Raw genomic sequence first — 26,239 nt, 5'->3', positions numbered from 1 at the left:
AAAAACAAAAACAAACAAACAAACAAAGAACACAAACAGAGAGAAAACAGAGATTAGGGCACATATAAGTACCTATCGCCACAAAACCCCAAAAGAAAATAAAGGAAGTGGAGGAGAGGTTGGGAGCCAGACAGATCCAAGGCTGGCCACCAGGTGACACCGCAGGCCCAGGACAGCTTGGTTGCTGTCTGTGGCGGGTAGGGGACTCAGGAGACCCAGGGAACTGGGGAGGGAGGGGTCACAGGTTCAGAAATACAGGACATTCTCATTTGCAGTCCTCATTAGGTCCAAGTTGGAGGGAGAAGTCTCCTACACATTCCTGTCCTTCCTCAGCCTCCACCCCATCTTGTCTGAGGAGTTTACGCTGGTCTACAAGGTACTATGGGAATGGGAGAGTGCCCAGAGGGACCAGGGCCAGGAACAGGGGATGAGTGAAGAGAAGAAGAAGAGGGGGGCCCAGGAAGGTCTTAGGCAGAACCTTGATAGCAATGAGGGGACAGAAAACAATGAACCTTTATTGAGAGCCCGCCCCCACTCACAGGTCCTGACGCAGGAAGGCCCAGAGGGGAATCAAGCAGCCCCACCTACGGGGCTGCCCACGGATGCAGGTGATTCAGAGTTTAGGTTTGGCTGATAACAGCAGGGACCAGCTGAGAAAGGGCCCTTTGTGAGGGTTGCCCCTCCTCAGACCCCCTCCTCACAGCTGGGCTGGCTCCTTGCAGGAAACAGGACCGACCGGAAAATGCAAAGAAACCCAGCAGCCAGTACTGTGAGATGTTGTGTGGGAACTTTAAGATGCTTCTGGGCAAATGTGCAGGAGAAAGATAGAGCTTGGCTGGAGCCCGCATTCTTTTCTTCCAGGTTGTGGATCTCAGTTGTGTCTACCTGCCACCCCCACCCCACTGATGCCCCCAGGAAGAACAAAACACCACTTTCAGTACTATGGTAAGTCAGGTCACTGGGTGGCTGATGGCCAGAACCCACCTTGAATCAGCTTGGTGAAAAGGTGCTATTGCCGAGCTGGCTCAATCAGGGCAAGGATAAAGCAGGCTCCAGGAAGGTCTAGATTGAGGCCTACTCCCCCTGCTGGGTGATTCTCTCCTCTCTCTGTCTCTCAGAGGCTGGTGGCTCCATTTCTTCAGCAGACAGGCTTTGCCTTGCTCTGGTAGGGAGAATCACCTTGGGCAGTTCAGGATTGCATTCTCATGGTTTCAGGACCAGAAAGGAAATTGCACCATGCTACCAGATTTGGTTAGGAGAAAGTCCCGAGGAAGAACTCTGATTGGCTCTGCTTGAGTCATGTGCCCAGTCCTGGACCAATGGCTGTGGTCCTGACCAGGGGGATGTGTTACTATGATTTTCTCAGACCAAGTCACTTGCCCAACACTGTGGCCCAGGGGAATGAGGTACAGGGCAGACAGGCATAAGAACCTCTTTTCCATGCACTTGGGGTTTCATGTGGCAGAACTGCTAGTTTGGTCCTGATAACAATTTTTCCTTTTCTCCAATAGAACAAAAAGTGTTTACTGGTTACATGGCTGCCTGGAACAAAAACTACATTTCCCAGGCTCCCTTGCAGCAAAGGCTAGGGTAGCTAAGAGTTCTGACCAGTAGGATGTGAGCAAAACAAGGTGTGCACTTCCAGAGATAGTCCTTAAAAAGAGGGGAGCAGCCCCTCTTGACCCATTTCCCCCTACTTCCCTCAGTCTGGAAACCCTTGTACTGGTGAACCACCCTGGATCCTCCTGGGAAGAATAGCACCACAGAGAAGTCACCATAGCAAGTTAGTTAGGAGAAGCCTGAGTCCTTAGTGCCATTTTGGCCCCCAAACTGTTTGCGCCTGGACTGCCACACAAGAGGAAATGCACATCTATCTTGTTTGAGCCACTCTTATTTTGAGTCTCTGTTGACATCGGCCAAGCGTGTATTCAAAGTAATGTGCCTTTGGACCTTTTCTGGGTACCCACTGCTGTAGGCTGAAAACTCTATCGCTTGTGTCCAGCACTGAATTTGTTCCCTGACCCAGATACCTCCATCCAAACCCAGAAAAATGCTGCCTGTGACCAGCCCACACTTTGCTGAGAATGTGACAAGACACATCACAGGGCCAGATCTGCTCTCCCGACCTACGAAGTGATTTTTTATTTCTCCCTACACCCTGACTCCATTCTCAAGGGCTGTGTTCCAAAGTGGGTTAGACCAGACTGCATTGGCTCAGGGGGTCCTATAGCCAGGAGGTCATGGCTCCCTCATCAGACTGGGGGCTCCTGTCTCCACGATAGGAATTGTGCCCCTGCATTAGGGTGGGTGAGCACAGCAGATAGCCCATCTCCCCCTGAGGTGGGGAACTGGGGGCACAGAGTTACTGAGAGCTAAACAATGGAGACACAGGAAAATCTGCCCATAACCGCCTCTTCTCCTGCCACCTGGGAGTGTTCATCCCTGGGCTCCTACTCAGATCTTCTACGGCCCATGGTCCTGAGGGAGGGAAAAGAAAGCGTCAGCTGGGAAGGTTGTGGGTTTCTGGGATGGGGAAGAGGCAGTGGCTGAGTTACATTTGAGGTCATTATAGGAGATGAGGCACAGAAAATGATCGGAGGACTTTGTGTCTGGTGATCCCTCACCCTCACGCCAAGCTTTCATACTCGAAGGATAATTGAGGTGAGTGCATTTGGGAAATCCAGAAGGAAACATTGCCTCAGACCATAGAGACACAGGCTGGGGCTGGGCTGGGCTCTTTTCCTTTCTTCTGTACTGATTGTGTTTAAGAACAATGGCGGGCAGGCCCATGTCTTTCTTACAGACGTCCTGAGCTCCCAGGCGGCTGGCTTTACCCCTTCTTCTTTCCCGCCAAACCTCCTCCCTCAGAGAGGCCTCGCTGAGAGCCAAGACGGAGACTCTACCCTCATACTGGGGTCAGAAAACTTCTGACAGGGCAAGTTGGACTAGCCCTGGGCCATGGGGACCAGCAGGCCCTACCTGAACTGGCAGGAAGGTGACATGAGGTCTCCAGATTGCATCTCTGGATCCCCTTAGAGGTGGAGGCAAGACTTCCAGTCCCACCTCCCAGGCGATTCTCCACCCAGGTTTCCCCTGACTCCACATTGGACCCAAGGAACAAGTATTGACTTTTGGTTCCCCACTGCCACCCCCATGAGATACATCAAGAACGTGGGACAAACAGGGTTGGTGACATAGTGGCATGGGGGGCATGATGCCGAGCGATGACCCTGCTCCTAGCTTGTGAGGGATAGCCAAGGCTGGCCTTCCATGAGAGCTAGGGCCTCCCTTCCCACCTTCCCACCACAGCTTGCCTGCCTCACTTGAGTCCTGGCCTGCCTGCTTGCCTCACCTGCTGTACCCCTCTCCTCTTCTCTTGCACAATGCGCTCGGGAGCTCTTGCATCAGTCAGCACACTCCCCTGTTTTCAACCTCTTCTTGGAATGTTTCCTCCTCGTCTGGTCTTGAGCCACCAGCTCCCTGCAGCCCTCTCAAGGGAGGCTGTTTATCCTCATATTCTCTGCACCTGAGGACTAAAAAGTGGAATTTGTCTTTATTATATTCCTCATTGTTATTTCCAGCCCGTACTCCCATCCCCTCCCAAAGCCCCGCACCATTGACACCCCTGCTTCCAGCTCCACCCTCCTCCCTCTTCATCCCTGTCATCTCCCAGCCTCCTAGGTGTGCCCCTACCCCACAGAAGACCCCCAGCTCTGACCTCTTCTTCTTTTCCTCTACTCCCCCACCTGCCGCTATCCTAAACAGACACACCCACAACCTGACCTCTCACTTCCTCGCCTCATCTGCAGTAATTCCAGCCTTAGCTCTGCGCCACCACATTTATCCCTGAAGACTGTATGGTCACCCAAAGCCTCACCACTTCTGAAATCAGAAATTCCACCTCCCACTCTCTCTCCATCACCTCTGAGCCTCTCAGCTCCCTAGCCCAAGAGCCCCTAAATAGTTCTCTGGCTTCAGAGAACTCTCCAGATTGCTGATTCCTTCACTTTCTCTCTATCTATCAGCCCCCTCCTGCTCTCACTCTCCTTTCCCAGATTCTCTGGCTTGTGGTTGAATCAACTGTGGTATATTCACACAATGGAATATCACACAGCAGGTTAAGTAAAGAGCCACAGTGACATAAAATAAATGGATACCTCCTAGCAATATACAATTAACTGAAAAACGGAACTCCCCAAAGATTACATAGAGAACGGTACTCTTTTATTGAGGTTACAAACAGTTCAAATAAAATATATGTAAATAATATTTGGAAATATACATAGGCATTATAAAACCATATAAAAAGGAAAGCAAGGGAATGTGGTAGACAGGATTCAGGATGATAGTCACTGTGAGTGGGGGAGGGAGGGGGATGGGATAGGGAGGAGGAACCATATATGTAAGATGTGGGTCATTGTCAAGGCTTTTGTTTGGGTGGTGATTTTGCAGGTGTCTATTACATCATTACGAATAGCTAATTAAATAAAAATAAACCATGCATGGATCGGTGGTGAGTGTGTCAGGGAACCAGTGCTGTGTGCAAGAGTCCAATAAAATAAAGATTCCTGTGTTATCGTGACATTACTTGCTTGCAAATATATTGAACCTCTCTCATCCTCCCACCACTGAATCCACAAATCTCTCTGTGTCTGCACCAATTTTTCTTATTCCTCCTATCACAATGGAACAAGCATCCCAGTTTCTTCAGCCCAAGAATAACTCCATCCCTTTTTATCTCCTCAAGAACTTTGCTCCCTGGTTATCCCCCCATTCTCTGCTCATCAATCTCTCTGTCTCTAATTGGTCATTTCCAGAAGCATAGAAATATGCTGTAGTCTCTCCCATCTTAAAAACAGACAAACTTCCTGAATTAGCCAGGTTAACAGTTAGGCTGCCATAACAAAGAAGTCCCCCATGACAGTGTGTCAGATAAGTAGAAGTTTCACTCCCGCATGAGAAGGCTAGGAAGGCAGCAGAGGTGTGATATGGTAGCTTCTTCCATCTGTTGCTCTGCCATCCTGAATTCACAGTTCCCCTCCAAGATGGAGGCTCCAGCCCTTGCCAGCCCTTCAACCTCCCAGCCAGAAGGAAAGGGAGAAGGGGAAGGAGAAGCCAGCCGTGTTTCCATTGAAGGGCATGGCCTGAGAGTGGCAGGCATCATGTCCATTCACACTGCATTGCCCTCAGACTCGATCAAAGCCCACACCAAGTTGCGAAGGAAGTTAGGAAACAGAGTCTTTTGCTGGGCAGCAGTGAGTCCACTTCAATATTTCACCACTCTCAAAGAAGAGGAGAGTGGCTACCAGAGAAAAGCAATCATTCCCTGCCGTGGCCTGCACCTCTGGCCACCCACGTGAACACACTCTTTCAGCCAACGTGAAACATGTTAATCTCCTGCCCACGGCCCAGACCCACAAGGTCCCATCCATTTTTTTTTAAAGATTTTATTTATTTATTTGAGAGAGAGACAGGGAAAGCACGAGTGGTAGGGCGGGGTTGAGGGAGAAGGAGAAGAAGACTCCCCACCAAGTGGGGAGCCCCATGTGGAGCTCTATCCCAGGACCCCAAGACCATGACCTAGGCAGGAGGCAAATGCCTAACTGACTGAGCCACCCAGGCGCTCCAGTCCCACCCATTATTGCAACCAGCTCAAAGCCCAGGCCCTCTGGTGACTGTCAGGCCTTAGTAGGAAGTTCAGATATCAGTCCAGTGAATATAAACTAAAAAGCAACTTACCTATTTGTCCTTTCCACTAGCAATATGCATATATGTAAGAGGAGGTAAGAATAGGAGAACCACAATTAAAACTGCCTTCTGGAAAGGAAAAATTAGAAAACATGAAGCATGAACAGAGCAATTAGTAGATTCGCCGGGACAAGAATTCCAAAGGTTACTTGCCTCCCAGAGGAGTAGTTTCCTTGGTACTGATTACCTGAAAACATCTCTTTTGTCTGTTATTCCCTGTGGTCCCTGGCTTTGCCTTCTGGAAGTTCCTTCCTTGTCGGTTGTCCTCTAGGGCCACATCTGAAGAATATGCCCTTCTGGGGCAAGTGAGGTTACAGCTTTCACGGCCCATTTCTCGCTGGTGCAGGTTTGGGAACTCCTGATTTTCTCTAGGAGTTGAGCAATCCCAAAGTTGTACAGGCCAGGCTTGTAGACTTTGGTCAACTAATTCCTCTCAAAAACGTATTATAGAACACTACAAAAATTAAATATAGAAAATAATTTTGCTTACAATCATATATAATAGTATAAAATAGGAGTACATTTAACAAAAGAAGTTCTAGGCTGTGCACTGAAAACTACAAAATATCATTAAAAGAAATTAAAGAAGACCAGGGGCACCTGGGTGGCTCAGTGTGTTAGGCGTCTGACTCTTGATTTTGGCTCAGGTCATGATCTCAGGGTAGTGGGATCGAGCCCTGCGTCAGGCTGTGCACTGAGTGTGGAGTCAGCTTAAGAGTCTCTCTCTCCTGTGCACCTGGGTGGCTCAGTCATTTCAGTATCTGCCTTTGGCTTGGGTCATGATCCCAGAGCCCTGGGATCGAGTCCCACATTGGGCTCCCTGCTCCGCAGGGAGTCTACTTCTCCCTTTGCCCCTCCCCCCTGCTCGTGCACTCTCTCTCTCTCCCAGAAATAAATAAAATCTCTTTAAAAAAGGATTCTCTCTCTCCTTTTCCCTCTCCCCTCCCCCCACTCGCATGTGCTCTCTCTCTCTCTAAATAAATAAATAAATAGATAAAATCTTTTTAAAAAGTAAATTAAAGAAGACCTAAGTAATGTAAAGTCATCTTTCGTCTTTGGTTTGAAAGACTTAATATTGTTGTCAATACTCCTTCAAATGATCTACAGATTCAATGTAATCCCCATTAAATCCTACCTGCCCTTTTTGCAGAAGTTGAAAACTGATCTTGAAATTCATATAGAATTGCAAAGGGTTCATAGTAGCCAAGACAATCTTGAAAAAGAAGAACAAAGTTGAAAGACTTACACTAACCTTACTATTTCAAAACTTACTGCAAAACTATAGTAATCAAGACAGTGTAGTACTGGCATAAGGAATAGAATTGAGAGTCTAGAAACAAACACACAAGGGGGAAGAATAGTCTTTTCAACAAATGATGCAGGAACAGCTGGATATTCACATTTGAAAGAATGTAGTTGGATCCCTACCTCACACCATGTATAAAAATTAATTCAAAATGGGTGATATAAGAAATGCAATTGTTAAACTTGGTGATCTTGAATTAAACATTGTTTTTTTCTTTTTCTTTTTGTTTGTTTGTTTTAGATATGACACCAAGAGCACAAGAATAGAAGAAGGAAGGAGGGAAGGAAGGAAGGAAGGAAGGAAGGAAGGAAGGAAGGAAGGAAGGCTTAGTCGGTTAAGTGTCTGCCTTTGGCTCAGGTTATGGTCCCAGGGGCCTGGGATAGGGCCCAGAGTCAGACTCCCTGCTCATTGGAGAGCCTGCTTCTCCCTCTCCCTCTGTCATTCCCCCAGCTTGTGTTCTCTGGCTCTCACTGTTAAATAAATAAATAAAATCTTGGGAAAGGAAAGGAAAGGAAAGGAAAGGAAAGGAAAGGAAAGGAAAGGAAAGGAAAGGAAAGGAAGGAAGAAAGAAAGAAAGAAAGAAAGGAGATAAAGAGAAAGAGAAAGAAAGAAAGAAAATCATTGGTTTTTATCAAAATTAAAATCTTTGTGTTTCAAAAAACACTATCAAGTAAGTTAAAAGACATCCCACAGAATGGGAGAAAATATTGGCGAATTCTATATTTGATAAGGGACTTGAATTTAGAATATATACAGAACACTTATAACTCAACAATAAGAACAAATAATCCAACTTAAAAGGGGAAAAAGGATTTGCATAGATGTTTCTTTAAAGAAGATATACAAATGGCCAATAAACACATGAAAAAGAGCCCAACATAATTAGCTGACGAGGACATTCAAATAAAAACCACAGTGAGATACTGCGGTTGAAAACAGTCTGGCAGTTTCTCAAGAAGTTAAACACAGGATCACCTTATGACCCTGCGATTCCACTACTGGATGTGTACAAAAGGGAACTGAAAATACACATCCACATAAAATTTTGTACACGGACGTTTACAGCAGGATTACTTGTAATAGCCAAAAAGTGGAAACAACCTAGAAGTCTATCAGCTGATGAATGGATACACAAAATGTGATGTGACTGTATAGTGGAATACAAAGGAGTGAAATACCGGTACGCGCTACCCTACGGACGAAACGAGAAAACATTACGCTAGATGAAAGCAGCCAGACACAAAAGGCCACATCTTGTATGATTTATGTTTCCATGAAATGTCCAGAAATAGGCAAACCCATGGAGACAGAAAGTGGATTAGTGGTTGCCAGCGCCTGGGGGAGAGAGGAATGGGGAGTGACTGCCAGTGGGTACAGGGTTTCTTTTGGGAGTGATGGGAATGTTCTAGAACTGGCTAGTGGTGGTGGTTGCACAACTCTGTGAATATACTAAAAACCACTTTAAAACACTTTAGAAGGGTGAACTTCATCGTATGTGAACTGAATCTCAATAAAACTATTTTAAGAGAATTAGTTTACTTCCAGTCTGTTCCATGCACAAGTAACCCCACCCAAAAAGCTGATCTAGACCCAGTTCCTAAGCCTGAAGATTTATGCATATTTACTTACCAGCCTGTACACCAAGTCCATTCTACCCTCTCTTAACATAATGATAGTTCGTGAGGTTACTTAACACAGTGGGCCCGAGGGCAAAAGCAACACCTTTCCTGTGACCTGGACCGCTGGACTGACTCCTGTCTGGTGGGGCATTCTTCACTGAGCTGGTCGGGAAAGGCTCAGACCACAGTCTTACCTCCTGGGGAAGCTGCCTCTTGACGGCCCCCTCCTGTCGTCGCTTCAGTTTGGGGTACAAAAGCAGTTGACTTTCTCGGCACATGGCAGCTTCAAATACTGGACTCTCTGCCAGCTTAGATGACCGGCCACAGACAGAGGGTCTCCATTCACGGAGCTCCATTCACTTTCTTCTCTGCTGACCAACTGCTGAATCTATTCTGAGCGTATGTCTCATGAGGACATTGCTAAATGTGCGAGGACGACTGTCCCCACCGACATGTGGACCTTTTCCAACCCCTTGCTCTAGAACCAGAGGCCCCATAGACATGTGAACTGTCTTCCAAAATACTGCAGGAGTTAGCGTTACCGACTGGTTCACGTAACGCGTCCTCAGCTTTTCAACCTCAAGTTTCGGGCCCGCTGTCTGACAAGAACCCAGGGCCTCGTGCTTACGGTTTTGCCACACCGACGTTCTACTTCTTGATAACAAATCCTGCATCAGTCCGAACGTGTCTAGACCGCCGTCACAAAGAGACCTCAAACGCCATTGTGAGTTTGTTTTTCTACCGTGGAAGTTGACGGTCCAGGGCTCATACAGTAGTTGGTGGATTTGAAAGACTCAAGCTTCTTGTGCCGTTGACGTCACTGTCGTCCACAGGCTGCTCCCGTCACAGTGTAAGACAGCTGCCGTCCTGAGCTGCATTGCTCAGGAAGCGGACTCAGAGGCGGAGATTTGCAGAAAGGTGTTTTGGGGGGGTGCTCTTGGGATAAACCCCCGTGGAAGGGAGGATGGAAGCAAGACTAGGCAAGGGTGATGTAACCACCACAGAGGACCCAGCCAGCCTCACGGGAGCACTGGAGCTGGGGTGGCCTTCCAAGTTGTCTCCATGGAGACCGGGAGCTGGGCTCGTCATCCCACCCATCACTGGATGCAGACCCCCATTGATCCCCACAGGGAGGAGGCATAAGTTTGGGCAAAGCAGTTTCTAGAGAAAGACTCAACTGAACTGTGGGCGAGCAGACAACACTCTTGGTGATTGGGGGAAGGGGTGCCTTGGTTTTGAACCAGGTATTGGACAGTATCCACCAGTGTCCACGGCCACGCTGTGCACTGGAGCTCCAATGGCTCTCACCATCTGGTGGGAAATGGAGAGCCCCCACAACACTAGCACGCACATCTCTTGGGCCAGACCTAGCTTCATGGCCGCACTCACCTGGAAGGGCCATGTGCTCAGCTAAAAACTCGAGAAAGAAAACAAAAGTGAATACTGGAATCATTTGGGAGATACTGTCACATGTCCCTGGATTCCGTATCCCTCTCCAGCCATTGTCCCCTTTGGCTGTCCCTCCTCAGCACCTGGCCTCCTCCACGTTGGCATCTGTCTCTGCTCCGGGAGGCCCACCTGACTGACGTCTCCTCCGAGATGCTGCGTGACTCTTACGCCTTGTCTTTCAGTGGCAGGCAGAGTGTTCAAACTAGCTTCCAGGGAAATCAAAAGATTTTATTAGTTTACGTAATGGATCAAAAAAGCGGATCTGACTTTTTTAAAAATATTTTATTTATTAATTTGACAGAGAGAGAGATAGCCAGCGAGAGAAGGAACACAAGCAGGGGGAGTGGGAGAGGAAGAAGCAGGCTTCCCAGCGGAGGAGCCTGATGTGGGGCTCGATCCCAGAACGCCGGGATCACGCCCTGAGCCGAAGGCAGACGCTTAACGACTGAGCCACCCAGGCGCCCCAGCGGATCTGACTTTAAACGTGGATGGATCCAGAGGTTCAAACGATGTTACCAGAACTCAGCTTCTCTCCGTTTCCTGACTCCATTTTCCAGGGCTGGTTTCATTCTCGGGCTGCCTCGTTCCATGTGGTGGCCGAGAAGCCACGACAGCTCCAGCCTTCCCTTTCCTTACGGCTCACAGACTCAAGAGAAGACTGCAGCCCCCTCTTCCTCAGTGACCCCGAGCGCTGTGTGCCCACTCCAAGACCAGTCTCTGTGTCCAGGTGGTGGGTGCCATGACTGTCCCACCCGAGGTCATGCCCTGCTGTGCACTGGGGGAGTGGAGCCATGTGAGTGACAGTCCAACCAGAGACACGTGCCGTGGGGAATGAGCTTCTGTGACGCGTCAGGAAGGGACACTGATGCTGGGTTATCTCCTGGACATCGCAAATGTAACGTGCTTCAGCTGAACTCTTGGTTCCCCTCCCAGCCTCAAATATGTGCTGTCTCCACTCTTCCCATATGGAAATGGCTCCCCCATCCACCCAGCGGCTCAGGCCAGACACCGCCTCCCTTGCCTCCCGCCTCCCTACCCACACCTTCCGAGTCTACCGTCCAGTCGGCCTGGAATCAGTTCCTTTTCTCCATCGTCTCCACTGCCAGCCTGTCGCCCGCCCCCCGTCACCTCTTTCTGTGCTGTTCCAACCCCCAGCTCCACATGTTCACTCTCCCTCTTGCTGCTGCTTTCCACACGGCAACCAGAGGCGCCCTCCCGCACCAGGTCAATGACACAGCGGGTAACACCATACCGGAGGTGTACGTGGAACAAATGGGTCCCAGTGCAAAGTATCCAGTGCTTGTTTCCACTGGGCGAGTCCCCTGTCAGCACTCCCCTGTCACTTACCACGACACTGGCCACCTGAAGACTTGCTGGGAACCTGTGTCCTCCTCTAAACTGGAAGTCCTGGGACAGCAGGGGTCTGCCAGTGACCCACCCCAGCACGTCCTCCCTGCGTCTGGAGCACACAGCCCTAGGGGCCTGCCGAAGCCAGGAGGGTGATGTTGGGGCAGGTGGGAGGGGGTTGGAGCCAGCTGCTCCCCCTACCACACCCTAGCTTTCCCAGAGGGCTCAAGTCCTGCATGGGAAGGACACAGCAGAGCCTCCACCTGAGCCATGGGACAGACCCAGGAAGAAAGAGGAAGATGAGAAGAGAGGCTGGGCCTACGCAGGGAGAGAGCCTGAGAAAGAAGGGGGAGGCGGGAAAGACCTTCCTTTCCCAAAGGGCCCGGGGCTCTCACAACACACTCACTCAGCGGTCTGGGAAGCCAAGGCCGCCTGCCTCATGTTGTAGCTTTCTCAGTCAGCCCAGGACCCCTGGGAAGAGAAGTGCGGGACCCCCCGGCGGGGACCCTGCAGTTAGGAGCTCCCATGATCTGTGGTGACTGCTCCCCGCATCCTAAGTCAATGTTTAACGGTGGGGTGGCCAGAGCCCAGGAATGCTCTATCGGGACACGCAATTACAGGGGTGGGGCTGCAGCCTCGGCATTGGCAAGGGCTCCGTGGCAGGAGATAAGAAGGTGGCACCAGAAAGGGCTGTGTGTGTGCTAAACTGCGGGCTCCCAGCATAACCCAGGGGCCAGCTCACAAGGCCTCCATTGTTGGGGTCTGGCTCCCAGCCCATTGCCAGCCAGATAGGAGCTGCTGTTCTGACAAGGCAAGGAAAGCACACCCCAAGTTTGTCCAGATGCTCTTACCCCATCCCTGTCAGGCCGAGGGAAGGGACCTGGCAAAGCTAATGTTGATTCCAAGGGGAGAAAAAAAGGAATATTAGCAAACATGGCAAAAGTCAGTTTTGGCAGCGGGGGTGGGGGTCAGGGGTATTCATCTGGCTCAGCTGGGGGGGTTGTAACAAGCAGCTGGAGGCAGGAGTAGGACCCTCAGGAATGTCCCACGGTGTGCCTGGCCCCATGCTGGGTGCTATGGTATAGGGGCAGAAGTCAGGCACCAGCGTTCTGTTTCCTAGTTGGGAAAAAAGAACTCATTTCTTTTCTTCTTTTATTTCTTTTCTTTTTTCTTTTAGGGAGGAAGGGGCAGAGGAAGGAGGAGAGACAGAATCTTAAGCAGGCTCCACGTTCAGCTGAGAGCCCAAGGTGGGGCCGGATCTCATGACCCTGAAATCCTGACCTGAGCCAAAATCAAGAGTTGGACGGTTAAGTGACGGGGCCACGCAGGCGTCCTGAAATAGTTTGTTTCTTCACCCAATATATTTGAGGGTCCACCTGTGCAGGCTGTTTATGGGTGCTGGGGATTTTCGGCGTGATGTCCTAGTGGAACGAAAATAAAGAGTCCAGAAGACCGGTAGCCAGGGGAGCAAATGGTGCGCCAGACAGAGCGAAGGGGGCAATGGCTCGGGGATGACGGGTTAGCAGGGGCACGGAGAGCCGGGCACAGTGCGGGGAGCGGGGAGGAGGGATGCAGTTCATTATCGGGAGACACGGTGTGAATCCACCTCCTTCCCCGGCTGGCTGGTTCTAGGAGAGGAACTTCTTCTCAGTGAGCCACAGTTTCTTCACCTGTAAACCGGGGATGATAAGAGAGGGTTTACCATTGAGGATGGAAAGAGAGAAGGAAGGTAGGCGCTGAGCACAATGCCCGCGTGAGGGCACAGAACTGGCCCTTGGTCAACCACAGGTGAGGCTGCAGACTGTCTAACCCGGGAGGTAACATGTGGGAAAGGAGGGATGGCCCCCAAGCGGGGGCGGTGGGCAAGGATTGGGCTGGCCAGTGAACAGCAGGTGGGGAAGGCAGCTCCGAGAGGAAGAGCATGAGCCAAGGAACGGCAGCCCAGAGGAGACAGCCTGGGGCGGGGTCCTTCCCATCTCCCCCACCCCCCCCAACAAGAACACAGAGCGAGGGCTCTGCAGATGGTAACCGAGATCCCCATATGAAACGCTGCCGTGCCATTTGGGGCACGCTTTAAAACACAGATTTGGAAGAAAAGAGCACTTTGAGGATGAAAAGTCCCTGGAACATGTCAGTTCATAGACTCCGCTGCCCTCGGAGCAGTGAGCAAAGAAACCCATTCAAGGAAGATCAGAGGTTGATTAAGGGGACAGCCGTGGGAGCCCGGTTGCTGGGGTAACCCACCGAGTAGGAGGGCCGTGGGGTGAGCTCCCATCCTGTGTCTGTACGTGGGGCGCCCGGGCGCAGGTCTGAGACAAAGCTGCCGAGGGCCGGCGAGGCCGGGGAGACACAGAGCGGCTTATTAATCCACTCGGGCCGCCGGCACAGACCACACCCTGAGTGGCTCAAGCAACAGCCACGTATGTCCGCTGTGTCTGAAGGCTGGAAGTCCAAGATCAAGGTGCTGGCTGATTCGGTGTCTGAGGAGAGGGCTCGGAGACCTCGGCCTGTGCACCCCGTGCTGGCGCGGTCTTTCCTCCCGGCGGGTACACAACCAGAGCAACCCATCTCTGGCGTCTCTGCCTCTTCTTAACAAACTCATCAGTCCTGTTGGGTGGAGCCCCACCCTTGACCTCGAGGAATTTCAATTCCTTCCTCAGAGGGCCTGTTTCCGAGTACAGCCACACCGGGTGGTGGGGGCTTCAGTGTGTGAATTCGGGGGCCCCTAACTTTCAGTCCATAACAGAGGCCTTCCGGGGCGTGCAAAGCAGGGGCCAGAGGATGCAGGGCCCAGGGAAACCAGGCTTACCTGGGATTAGCAGAACCGATCCCCAGATTCAATTCTCCTCTTGGGGTAGCTCCTGCAGTGGGCCCAGGAAGAGTTACAGACGGCCCACTGCTTCCCGAGGGTTCTGGCAACAGTCCCCAGAGAAATGCTTCCATCGCAACAAGGAAAGCAGCTTCCGTGGTCGTTGATTATCAGTAGAAACTTGGTGATGGAAATGCAGACTGTGCCCAGATCTTTGGATTTGTTTGTTTTTCAAAAAATTAATTAATTAGTCAATTATTTAATTTTACTCGTACTTCTTTAAATCTTAACCACGAATGAGTAACAAGTCTTAATGCTTCCTACTTTAGGAAAAATAGTTCTGTTTTGTTTTTTAGGAAAAACTGTAATCACAGGAAAAGCTCACTGGGATAGGAAAAAAGAGTACTATATTCTGTCTTTAAGTAAGAATAACTTAGAAAAATCTAACTGGTTGCTTTGCATTATATAAATGTTGTTGTGGCTGTTTTTCATGTGGTGACTGCCATGTGACTAGCAGGTATGGTGCTTGGAGGGGTAGAAAATGACCCCTTTATGGAGGCTTTTCCGTGCCTGTCTTCTTATATACATCATGTCATTCAATCTTCTTACCAACCTCGCAGAATTAGCCTTGTCCCATTAATTCATCGGCTTGTTTTGTTTTAAGGTAAGCTTAGGTGGAATTTTTCCCCTCTTACGAAGAGGGAAGCTGAGGCTCAGAGAGGTTACGGAACTCCGTGGAGATGATCTGGCTAAGTAAGGAATAGAGTCAGGATTCACACTCGGGTGTTTCCGAAGCTGACGCCCTAGTCCTGCAAACCCAAACGGGAGCGAGACAATAACAGATATCACGCATCCAGGCGCCTGGTCGCTTCTCGAAGCTGTCGGTGGTCACACGTATGCACGCTCAGCTCTGTGCCTGGCCACAGCCCCTCCTTCACATCCAGCCACCGCCTGGTTGCCTCGGCCCCCGCTGGGGGGCTATCGGGTGGAAGGGAGGATGTCCCTGGCACAAGGTCCAAGTGACCCATGCCCTTTCTCCTTCTGAGCACCAAGCACTCAATCTGTCAGCATGGGTCCTCCTTTGCCTCAGGCTTTGATAGAAAGCAGAGGCTCCACGCACTGGCATGTTGGCCTCCAAACACCTTCAGCCCTTTCCCAGTTGACCATACCCGGCAGACAGCCATGTAAACGTGGGGCTTCCTGGGCCACTGCATGGAATTGGACCTCATCTCTCACACGGCAGTGCTCCCTGTGGCTTTCTCCCCACTTAATTTTTAAGTCTTGTCATGGACTGAATGTGTCCCTCCAAAAGTCATATGCTGGAATTCTAATCCCAGTGTGATGGCATTAGGAGGTGGGGCCTTTGGGGGTGATTAGGCCAAGAGGGTGGAGCTGTCATAAAGGGGATTAGTACCCATTGATAATAATTTATACTTTTATTATAATTTATAATAAAAGAGACCCCAGAGAGCTCCCTTGCCATGTGAGGACACGGCCAGAAGACGGCTGTTTGTGAACCAACAAGGGGGCTCTCACCAGACCCTGAATCTGTGGGTGCCTTGTGCTTGGACTTCCCGCCTCCAGAGCTGTGAGAAATAAATTTCTGTTGTGTATAAGCCCCCCCAGTCTCTGGTATTCTGTTATAGCAGCCTGAACAGACTAAGTCAGACTTAAGTGCCCTTCCTCCAGGAAGCCTTCTCGGACCTCCCAAGGCCAGGTTGGGTTCCCCTTCCCCGAGCACCCACGGTACCCTGAAATTTCCCTATAAGAGCTCCACCCGTCCTTGTGGTAGGGATGTGTTACTTGTCAGTCTTCCCTGTTAGACTGGAGCTCCCTGAGGGCAGACCCTGGATCTGGCTCACACTTGGTGCTCAAGTAGGGTCTCCAAATTTAGCAGATAAAAATCAGAATGCCCAGTAGAATGTGAATTTTAGGTAAACAATGAATACTAATAATAATGAATAAAAATACCACATTATTTTGTCTGTAAGTCTATCCTCAATAAATGTTTTTGCGTTTGTTAGTATGTGAATGAGCAAAAAGCAGGAAGAAAGGAAAAGGCTTTGTATTTGGAAGAAAGCAAGAAAACTCAGTTCGCCCGGAACTCAAGACTTACGCAAATCTGTCACAGAGACTAAAAGGAGAGAAGCGGTCCGCCCCAGTGCTCAGAGAAGGGCCTTGTGCCCAGGAAGTGCTCCACCAGCAGTCAGAGCCTCGATGGGTAAACACCTGTTGGGGAGAAATGCCAGAAAAAGTAATGAAGATGTCCAAACAAAAATGCGGTGATGACAGTGGCTTTGGTCATGGGGACCTTAGGAGGGTCACGTGGCCTGCAGGCTGCAGCCTCCACACTCTGAAAACTCAGACTCACACAGAGTGGCCACGTGCTGGTCTGGTGAGCCACCGGAACTCCCCTCCTAGACCTGCAAGGGTCCGCGCCCGCCCCAGGCAGGACAAGGGCAAATCCCAAATCTCCCTTCCCACTCTCTGGGTCCCTCAGCCTGGGGTTCCCCAAGAAGTCCTCATGCGGAACATGTCCTCTGGGGAGTTTCCCCAATCCTCTGAAACAGGCGGCTGGGCTCCCAGGCCCCAGCCTGCTGGGCTCCCAGGTCCCGGGCTGCTGGGCAGTGCTGTGGGGAGCTGGAGGAAACAGGCCCTCATTGTCCCCCTGTGCCTGGCAGCACAATGGGAGCCTGTGTCACGCCAGCAGCTGTATGCGTGGCTCTGACTTGGGTGGACACCAGCCTCCGAGAAGCATGCAGCCCCGGGGACCCCGTCTGTTTCATGTCCCTCTGAGTGGGACCTGTGGGCTGGCTCTTTGTGCCTGAGGGATGACATGTGTCTGGGGGGTACTGGCAGTCTCTGGAGGTGCACATACGTGTGTTCACACCAGTGGGTCTGACCAAGTGCAGACAAGCATGTGTGCACGTGGCGGCACACGTGTGCCTGGGGCTGGCTGGGCGAGTCTGCAAGTACCGTTGCAGGTGTGTGCATGCTTCTGAGCACGTGGGAGCACAGGGGCCCAGGTTTTCCCCGTTGTCAAAATCAGGCGCATTCCCTACGCTCCAGGCCAGGGAGGGCTGAACTGGCTTGAAGCTTCTTCGGGAGGAAAATCCTGGAAGATCAGGACCAAGACTGTCCAGTGGAAACTCAGCTTCCACACACATGCACACACATTCCCTAGCACTCTGGACATGGCTGTCCTCTTCACTTGGCTCCTCCCTATCCCTCCTGGCCTCTCCCTCCTGCAGTTTCCCTGCATCCAAGATGACCAGGGACCCTCATCTGGGTTGGGCACCGTCAGACAAGTAGCGGCAGGCAAAAGGGAGGAATGGCTGAAGCTCTTCCCAATTCCAGACCTCCACCCACCCACCCACCCCCCCGCCCCCGGGCTGAGCCGCCCAACGGGCCTTGCGTCCCTCCCCACCAACCCCCGAACAAATCATAGCCCAGCCCACCCAGCCTGCACTTCCAATCTTGCTGGAATCAGGAAATGAGATTTCAACTCCATTCAAGTGAATTCGACAAATATTTACAGAGGATCTTCCAAGCGCAAGGCTCTGTAAACCTGGCAGCAGTGAAGAGAAGCCCTTTGCCAGGTCCTGCCTCCTGGGGTGACTCCAGCCTTGGGGTCATGAGGCCCCACATTAGGGCTCTGCTCCCTACCAACACCCACAGCAGCTGCCTGCAGCTCGGTCCCCACCCCTCAACCGGCCATTAACGGGAGGCCCCTTCTGGGGAGAGGGGCACCAGGGAGCCCCCCAGAGAAAATGCCCCACAGCACGGGCAGCCCCTTCCCACCTCTGGTGCCCTCTCCCCACTGTCCATGGCTCAAAGGACCCCTCTGAGGGGTGGCCAAGGGGGAGGGGGCAGAGGACAAGGTGATGTGTGCCCCTATTAGATGGTCCCCTTTGCTGAGGAGCTTGGGAGCCTGGGTTTTCCTTCTAATTCGAAGGAAAAGCTGTGATTCCCCCAAAGGAGTCCTCCTCCTGCCCTCACAGTCCAACCCGCAGGCAGGCATCTCTCAGCTGGTCCTGCACAAACTTCCTCCCTAGATCTTGGTCTCCAAAGCAAAGTGTGAGATGTGACCCTTTGGGTGAGGCGTGTAAATACCGAGTCAGGTGTTGTTTGGTTTTTTTAATCTAGATATTTAAGACTTATCCAATATTTAATAAGTAGATTGAGACAGTGCCCTCCCTCGGTCCCAGTTTCAGGCCGTCCCAAGTCCCGGAAGGTTATCTAGGAATCCCGAGGCTGAGGGTGAGCACCTCTGTGTGCGGTATTTGGGGGACCCTTCCCACTCTGACCCCACATTCAAGGAATGGTTTCAGTTATCGCCGTGCAAGTGCTCCCGTGTGTTATCAGCGTGATTGGTTTCATAAAAACGATGCCTGAGACAAGAATATTTGCACACTTTGTAAACGAGAGGGCTATCATAGGAAACTCTTCCTTAGCCCACGGGTCCTCTGGGAATCAAATTTAAGGATGACTCAGGCACTTCTCTTTCATAGAAATATGAGTAGGTTCTAGCTTCTCTGACCTTTTCTACCATAAGCGACTATTAGTAGCGTGTGATCCCAGCAGATAATTCAGACAAATTAATCCATCCTATCCAGCTGTAGGGAATATTTAAACAATAAGTAAGAGAGGAACAGCTTTTTTTCAAATAAAATGTAAGCTAAGAAGAGAGCGTTTTGAAAATAATTACTTGGAAATGTTTCCATCATAAGTTTTACTGAAAACCATGTAAATATGTCACCTATTAAAAATTCAATCTAAGCTTGGAAAATTTTTCAAATGAAGAGTTTAAGAGAATTTTGAACACATTTGTTAAAAATATGAAAACACAAAACCTTCCAATTATTTTGCAGGAGTAACTGTTTCAGATCAGGAAAGGTGGAAATTCACCAGCCAAATGTCAATTAAATCGCAAAATGGCTGGATGGGAGTGAACTATAACCGTCGTGATTGAACGGGCACAACGCATGATGCGCACCCGTCATTTGGTCGGTATCTCTTACAGCCATGGCCACTATGAATACTAAGACTCAAATGAAATGGATGAGACATTCAGATGGCTGTATCACAAAGTATTAAAAAAGATTTATAATGTAATTCATTCAATCCGACAGGATAGTGAGCATTTTAGTCGAAAGAACCTTGATAACGTCCCTGAGCCTGTGATCAACCCAGCCATGGGACTGGCCCCTGCCTCAGTCTCTTCAAAAGTTCGCCATGAAAATCTCCCCAGAAGAGGACTTCCAAATGCCACCACTCCGGTGTGAGTGTTTTTGCACTTTCTGAGCCACTGCAGGATTAAAGCAAGAACAAGATACGCACAGAGAGGCGGTGTAACATCACAGTGAAAGCCCAGGCTGCTCCGGGGTCCGGGTCTCGGGGATCAATCCTGCAGATCGGTTTCCGGCAAAGCACGAACTTGGGCTGGTTATTCAACCTTCTTGTGCCACGCCTTTCTACACCTGTAAGTGAAGGAAAAGCATGGTACCTACCTATGGGTGTCGAGAAGATTAAATTCGTCAACATTTGCAAAGCGAATATTAAAGTGGTACTTGAAGCAGTCCGTTTCAAGTATATAAAGTATATAGAGAACTTTTACGACTCATTAGCAAGAAGATAAACAGCCCAATTTAAAAACAGGCCAAAAATTTGAACAGACTCTTCATCGAAGAAGATACATGGATAAAAAGTAAACTCATAAAAGATGCTCAGCCTCGTTGGTTATTAGGGAAATGCAAATGAAAATGCCGGAAGAGGCACCACTACGTACCAGTTAGAATGGCTGCAAACAGCAAGAGCTAAGGAAGATACCAGGCGACTGGAACTTTTTTACGTCGCTATTGGGGAATACGGAATGGTACAGCCACCTAGGAAAACTTGTTGGCAGTTTCTTAAGAAGTTAAACATACACCTATCGTGTGATCCAGCCGTTCCACTCCTAGCTATTTACCCAGAGGAATGAAAGCATATGTCCATACAAAGACTTATTCATGAATACACATAGCAGCTTTATTTGTAATAGTCAAATACTGGAAACAGCCCAAATGTCCACCGCTAGGGCCACGGATAAACTGCGGTATATCTATACAATGGAACATGACTCAGCATCAAGAAGGGACTAACTATTGATACATACTGTAACATGGACGAGTCTCAATTATGCTCAGAGAGAGGAGACAGACAAAAAAGAGTACATATTGTATGATTCCATTGATATAAAATTCCAGAGAATGCAAGCTAATCTCTAGTGACAGAAAGCAGGTGGCTGATTGCCTAAGGATGGAGGAGATGGGGAAGGGGTGGGAGGAAGGAGTTACATAGGAGGAAGCTTCTAGAGTGATGGACATGTTTGTCTTCTTGACTGTGGCAATGGTTTCAAGGGGGTATAAACATGTCAAAACTTATCACACTGCACACTTTTAAAATGTGCAGTTCATTACAGGTCAATTATACCTCAATAAATCCATTAAAAAATAAACAGAGATTGCTTTTGTGATACAATAAATTTCTTAAAAGGCAGAAATGAGACTGAGGTTGTCTCATCTATGTGGTTGGTTACTGTGTGGCCCTATTTAATTATTCATATGCTATTTAGAAACTTTGTAATGTACAGATTATGGGTATACCATTATCGCTACTTGGGTTTGGTTTTGTAGTCAGTTCTATAAAAATGTGTATATCAGGCCCTTGGCCAGGAGCGTAATCCTCTATTGTAATACTGTTTCTGTGGGAAAATCAGAATTGACTTATATTTACAGAATTCCTTCCCTCTGCCCCCAAGCTCTCTCTTCTAAATCCATCTTACACACTGTTGCCAGATTTATCTTTTTTTGAAAACAAAACAAAAATGAGATCATGGTACTTCCCTGCTAAACCCTTCAGCGGTTCCAAGTGGCAAAGTCTGAACGCCATTATCATGACGTTCAAGGTCCTTCACAGCTAGCCCCATCTACCCCAGCAGCCCCATCTCCCCGGACTGCCCCTCTCTTTATGTATCTGAACCATTCGTCAGGTGCTTTCACTACTTTGAGCCTTTGCTCAAACTGTCCAGCTATCAAGGATGGCCTTCCCTTTCACCTCACTTGTGCATCTGGAAAAGTCTGTCATCCTTCAAGACTCATTTCAACCATCCCCTCTTGGGAGTCTTCCCAGATTTCCCCCGAACAGAAATAAGGGCTCTTGCTTCTGCGACACCTTACGCGTGCCTCTCCTAGACGACTTACTCCATTGTACTGCAGTGATGGGGGTGCCTCCACAGTCACTGAGAGGCTCCGCGGCTTTAACAGAAACAAATAAACAGAAAAAAAAACCAACCCACCCCCCCAAATACCAGTGGTTTGAGCAAGTTTATTTCTCCCTCACATAAAAGTCCTCACCGGCATGCTGGCTCGGCTCTGTGCTGTTGGGATCCACCACCCTTAATGTTTTGCCCCATGAGCATGGACCAACATGGCTGCCTAACATCTCTGCCTTCCAGCCATCAGGCAGGGGAAAGGGGACGAGAAAGTACTTTGGGCCTCTCACAGTATGATCCAGACCTTGTACCAACACTCTTCACATCCCACTGGCCAAAACTTAGTTGCTTTGTCACATACACTTCAAATGAGACCGGGAAACGTAGTTTTATCCTGGGTGGCAAGGTGGCAAGGGGCGTCACTAAAAGTCAGGTGATCATGAGAGGGAAGGGGAAAATGGGTCTTGGGTTCAGTTAGCAACCTCTGGCACAGTCCACCCCTTCAGCAACCCAATTATCTGTGATCACCGTCTCCTTCACGTGGGAAACTCTAACCCCACCTTTTGAGGCCAACAGCCCCAAGTACCCTGCTGTCTTGCACCCAACACCTCAATCAGGTCTGGAGGTGGTTACTTGCAGCCTGGAGACCAACACACTAAAAGGCAAGTTCCCTGCCCTCCCACCTCCTCCAATACACGAAGATGGAACAAGAACCACATACCACAATTAAACAACAACAACCCTTACTCAGAAAAGAAAACAGTGGAAACTATGCAGATGGCATGAGTCCATAGCAACTACTAAATGAGGCCAGTTGGAAGTTAGAAAGACTTCCTACCCTTCTGTTTTCTAGCAGTAACCCCCTTGGTCTCTGTCCTCCTTGGCCCCTGGCTGTGCCTTCTGGGAGGCTCTTCGTAGGGTCATGATCTTCCATAGTCACATCTGAATCACTTCTGAAGTGGGCATTAAAGAATATGCCTCTCTCAGGCTTCCGGGCTATTTGCTTCTAGTCGGTTCCATATGCAGGTAACTCCAGCCAAAGGTCTTGTCCCGACAGAGTTTGTCAGGCTGAAAACTCTGGCTGTATTTTTACTGGCTTCTGAGCTCTGCCCAGACCCCTCTCTTAGCTTCCCGGTTGCTATCTTCAGGCCATCTGAGACAATAGGCTTGGGTGGGAAGGCAACACCCTTAATCTGATCTTGGCTGCCGGGCTGGCTCCCATTGCCTGGCAGAGAGCAAGTTCTTAACCAGGATAGCTTGGGAAAGGCTCAGGGCCATAGTCTTAACTCCTACTGAGGCTGTCTTTTCAAAGCCAACTTAGGTCACCCCTTCCATTTGGGGTAGAGAAGCAGTTGGCTTTCAGTGCCCTGCAGGGCTCCAAGTTACCAAACCCAGACTGCAGGCAGCGGCAGGAGGCGCCCTTAGCAGAGCGTACTGCCTTCCATCGCCACTTACCGACTGACTAATCACACCTGAGCTCCTCGGTCTTTTCTGGGAATCTGCTGAAAGAAGCAGGAAGCCATCAGCCCTCGCCATTCAGAGGGCGTGTGGTCTTCTTATCACGGTATCGCTCACAGATGACAGGTCTACCAGATCTTCCAGAGCACAAAAAGGGACACCAACTTTCCAGTCTGCCTATATGCGCCCACCCGCCCGACTGGGAAGCCAGTGTCCCACACACGAATGTTTTCTATCCCAGCACTCTACGTCCCAGTTAGTCAAGGAATAGGTTTTGGCAGCTCTAACTCTAACCGGGAGACCAAACATAACAGCAGCTTGAACAAGACGGAAGTACATCGCTCTCTCCTGAGAGAGCCCAAGGCTCTGCTCTGCGAAGTCACCGGGGTGCTGGGCTTCCTGTGTCTCTTTCCGCCGTCCTGGGAGGGTGTCCCCGTCCACATGGTCCAGCCTGGCTCGCCCCCAATGTCTCGTTCCAGTGGCCTGGAAGGGGGGAGGGGTTAGGGCGATGTGCAGTCTACAAGTCCGTCTGCCTCTCTGCGGGCACGTGGCTATGCCTAGTTGCAAGGGACGCTGAGAAACACCGTCTTTCTTCTGGGCTGCCACGTGCCCGGCTGAAAACTCGGGAGCTCTCTCACAGTGAGAGAGAAGGGGAGGCAGTGATGCGGGAGGGGACAATTACTCACCTCACCCCTGCCACAGCCCGTCTCCCTTTGAGAGAACTCCTGGAGAGGCAAGCACCTTGTCTCTCCCCCTTCAGCTTCCACAGGCCCAGCCAAGGGCTGAGCCCGGGGTCCGTGACTACATAGGTTCCACTCGGCCATTCCCAGGGACATCTGTGGCATGGTTTGTGTTTAAAAGGCACCCTCACCGGTGTAACCCGTGTATGCCTCGCCTGCGTGTCTTCAAGCTCTCCGGCTTTGTGGGATCACCTCCCATGCCCGATATTCCCGGGGCTTTTCCAGGTGGGCAATTTGTCTCTCCGGACGCAGTGTGCTTCTCCAAGGTCCTGATGCCCCTCGTGCTGGTCCTCGGCCCTGCCCCTGCTGAGCGGACACCTGTCCCCTCCATCCTCCCGCCCAGTGTACCAAGAACCAAGGCTCAGGCGTGCGGCAGACGCTCTTCCAGTTCAGGACTAACGGGCAGTGATGACACGTGGGGTGGGAAACGGCATCGCATTCAAGGTCACATAGTACCCCAGAATGTGTCCCCACCACGAGGACCGTCTCCTCAGAGGGGCCTCCATCGTTCCTACTGCCCCACAAGGTGGTCTGCACCTTTCAGCCTGCTCTCAGCGGCCAGCTGTCTCTCCGTTCCTGCCCATGCCGGTGCCAGGGGCACCCCGACGTCCTGCTCCACAGCAACCCTGCTCCCCTCACGTTTCACCAGCCCGTGCAGGCTTGCTTCCTCTCAGCTTGCCCTGCAGGCTCTGTGCAGGGGCATTACATCTTCCGAACCCCAGGGCCCATCAAGAGATGTTTCCCGAAGCAGAAGGGCCGTCACACCCGGAGGAGAATTACTCCCTCGGGATAGAAGGCGGAGAAGACTCCAGTCCACTTGGATTATAGCCGCTTGATTTTCTCCCCACTGTAAGTACTGGCGGGATCACACCCAATCCTTGAACCCACCCCTGGAAGGAGAGGTGAGGCACGTGAGGCCGCACAGCAGTGAGTCAGGGCGGGCGCACGTGCTGGGGGAGCAGCTGGCACCATCTTGGGTCGCCTCTGTGTGCTCTGCGACATGAGTCTGACTTCCTCTGTGTACCGCTCCCAAGGGACAGTCTCGCTGCCTGACCTGCCCGGCCCCATGCAGCCACGTGCAGGCGCCACCAGTCCTGCCAACAGATGGTTTTGTGCTCAAAACCACCGTGCACAGGGCACACGGCTTCAAAGATGCTCTCCTTGGATGCACCCTATTTAATAGCGCCCCCCAAAACTCAGACTCCAGCCTCGGATCTCCAAAAGTCCTGCCCCTCCCCACTGGCTGGGCCAGGTCAGTCCCTGTGGATGGGAGGGGCAGGGTGGCAGGGGAGGGGTGGGGAGGGGGGAAGGGGTCAGGCTGGAGGGATTGAATTGAATAGGTGCTTTCTTCTCAGAGAGGAAAGGTGCTTCCCCCACCCCCAGTGGTCACTGATTAACCCTCCAGACCAGATAACCCTTCCATGGGAGGAAAAAATGTGTGTTTATCCTGGGTCATGAAACATCAATATTGACTTCTCACAGGTGAAGCCAAAGGGGAAGGGGAGGTGGGGTTGAGGAGGGGGGTGAGGGTGGCGGCCCCTTCCTTTCAAGGCCTACAACACACTTGCCTGACACCCAGGGGCCGGCCCCCCACCCCACCCCGGGGCCTCCTTCCCCTGGGGAGGACATGGGGCCATCAGTCTCTGAAGGAGCCAGATTCCCACCCACCTCCACCCCGGGGGCACCCTGAGCTAGGGGCCCAGGCCCCCCCAGCCTATTCTCCTCTGTCGCTCTTCCTGGAGGCCTCTCCTCTCCTTGCCTCCCACACCCTGCCCCTAGCAGATAAGACAACTGTACAGGTCAGACCGCCTCTGCTGTGCCTCAACTCTGGGACTTGGGCAGGGGACCAGCTTGAGCCTCTGTGTCCTCATCTGTCCAAAGGGACCAGTAATTGGGCCCAGCTCTCAGGCTCTTTAGGATGACCAAGTGGGATCGCTCACACCTCTAAGGAGCGTCAGGAGCCGGCGGTCCCATTAACAGCATGGCTCTTGCTCTCTTCTCTCCTCCTCTACCTCCTGTCTCTTGATGCGCCCATCCCTCTACTCACCTTCCTCCTTGCTCCTGGCTGAGGCCTCCTGAGCTGGCTTTGGAGACCTAGTCCGTGCCCGAATTACCTGGAGCCAGAAGCCAGAGGTGGCTGGGCCAGGGCTAGGGTCCTTAGCCCTCTTCCCTCTGGCCCTGAATGAATCAACCCCCCCAAACACTCTGTCAGGCTGGTGGCTCCCATCAGACGGTCTGTGGTCGGTCACGTGCTGCACAGGGTAGGGCCACTGGCTCTAAGAGTCCCTGCTGTGTCCTCCTCAGAGAACTTCACACCTCACCCTCTGTCCATCCTCCGTCTCCTTCCTGCTGGGGGTAAAGGTGTTTCTATCACCCGCTCCTGTCCTTCTGGAGGGTCAGAATAAGGAAGTTCCACGCACAGAGCTCTCAGCCACTCTGGACTGGGTCCTTTCTGCAGCTCACTTAATGCTGGGCCCCGGGAGCAGTGGGGGAAACATTGGGTTTCCTTGA

The 26,239-nt window shown here is 51.0% G+C and overlaps 1 long non-coding RNA gene across 2 annotated transcripts in view; it reads right to left on the bottom strand.

Moving 5' to 3' along the window:
- Positions 1 to 742: 742 nt before the first annotated feature.
- Positions 743 to 26,239, bottom strand: part of LOC123000251 (uncharacterized) — a 65,473-nt gene continuing 39,976 nt past the window's right edge. The window contains exons 4-9 of one of the 2 annotated variants that reach the window (XR_007190852.2): positions 19,619 to 19,758; positions 16,395 to 16,507; positions 11,470 to 13,139; positions 5,936 to 6,202; positions 3,353 to 3,533; positions 743 to 2,478 (exon numbers count right to left, since the gene is read on the bottom strand). This is a non-coding gene — a long non-coding RNA (uncharacterized LOC123000251). Of the gene's footprint in view, positions 2,479 to 3,352; positions 3,534 to 5,935; positions 6,203 to 11,469; positions 13,140 to 16,394; positions 16,508 to 19,618; positions 19,759 to 26,239 lie in introns of those variants that run through there. The other variant, XR_008958281.1, reaches the window with a different exon arrangement.

Source organism: Ursus arctos, unplaced genomic scaffold (genome assembly GCF_023065955.2).
Source record: "Ursus arctos isolate Adak ecotype North America unplaced genomic scaffold, UrsArc2.0 scaffold_8, whole genome shotgun sequence".
Classification (NCBI taxonomy): domain Eukaryota; kingdom Metazoa; phylum Chordata; class Mammalia; order Carnivora; family Ursidae; genus Ursus; species Ursus arctos.
Note: the sequence above shows the minus strand (reverse complement) of the source record. Positions and strands in the feature narration are given on the sequence as shown.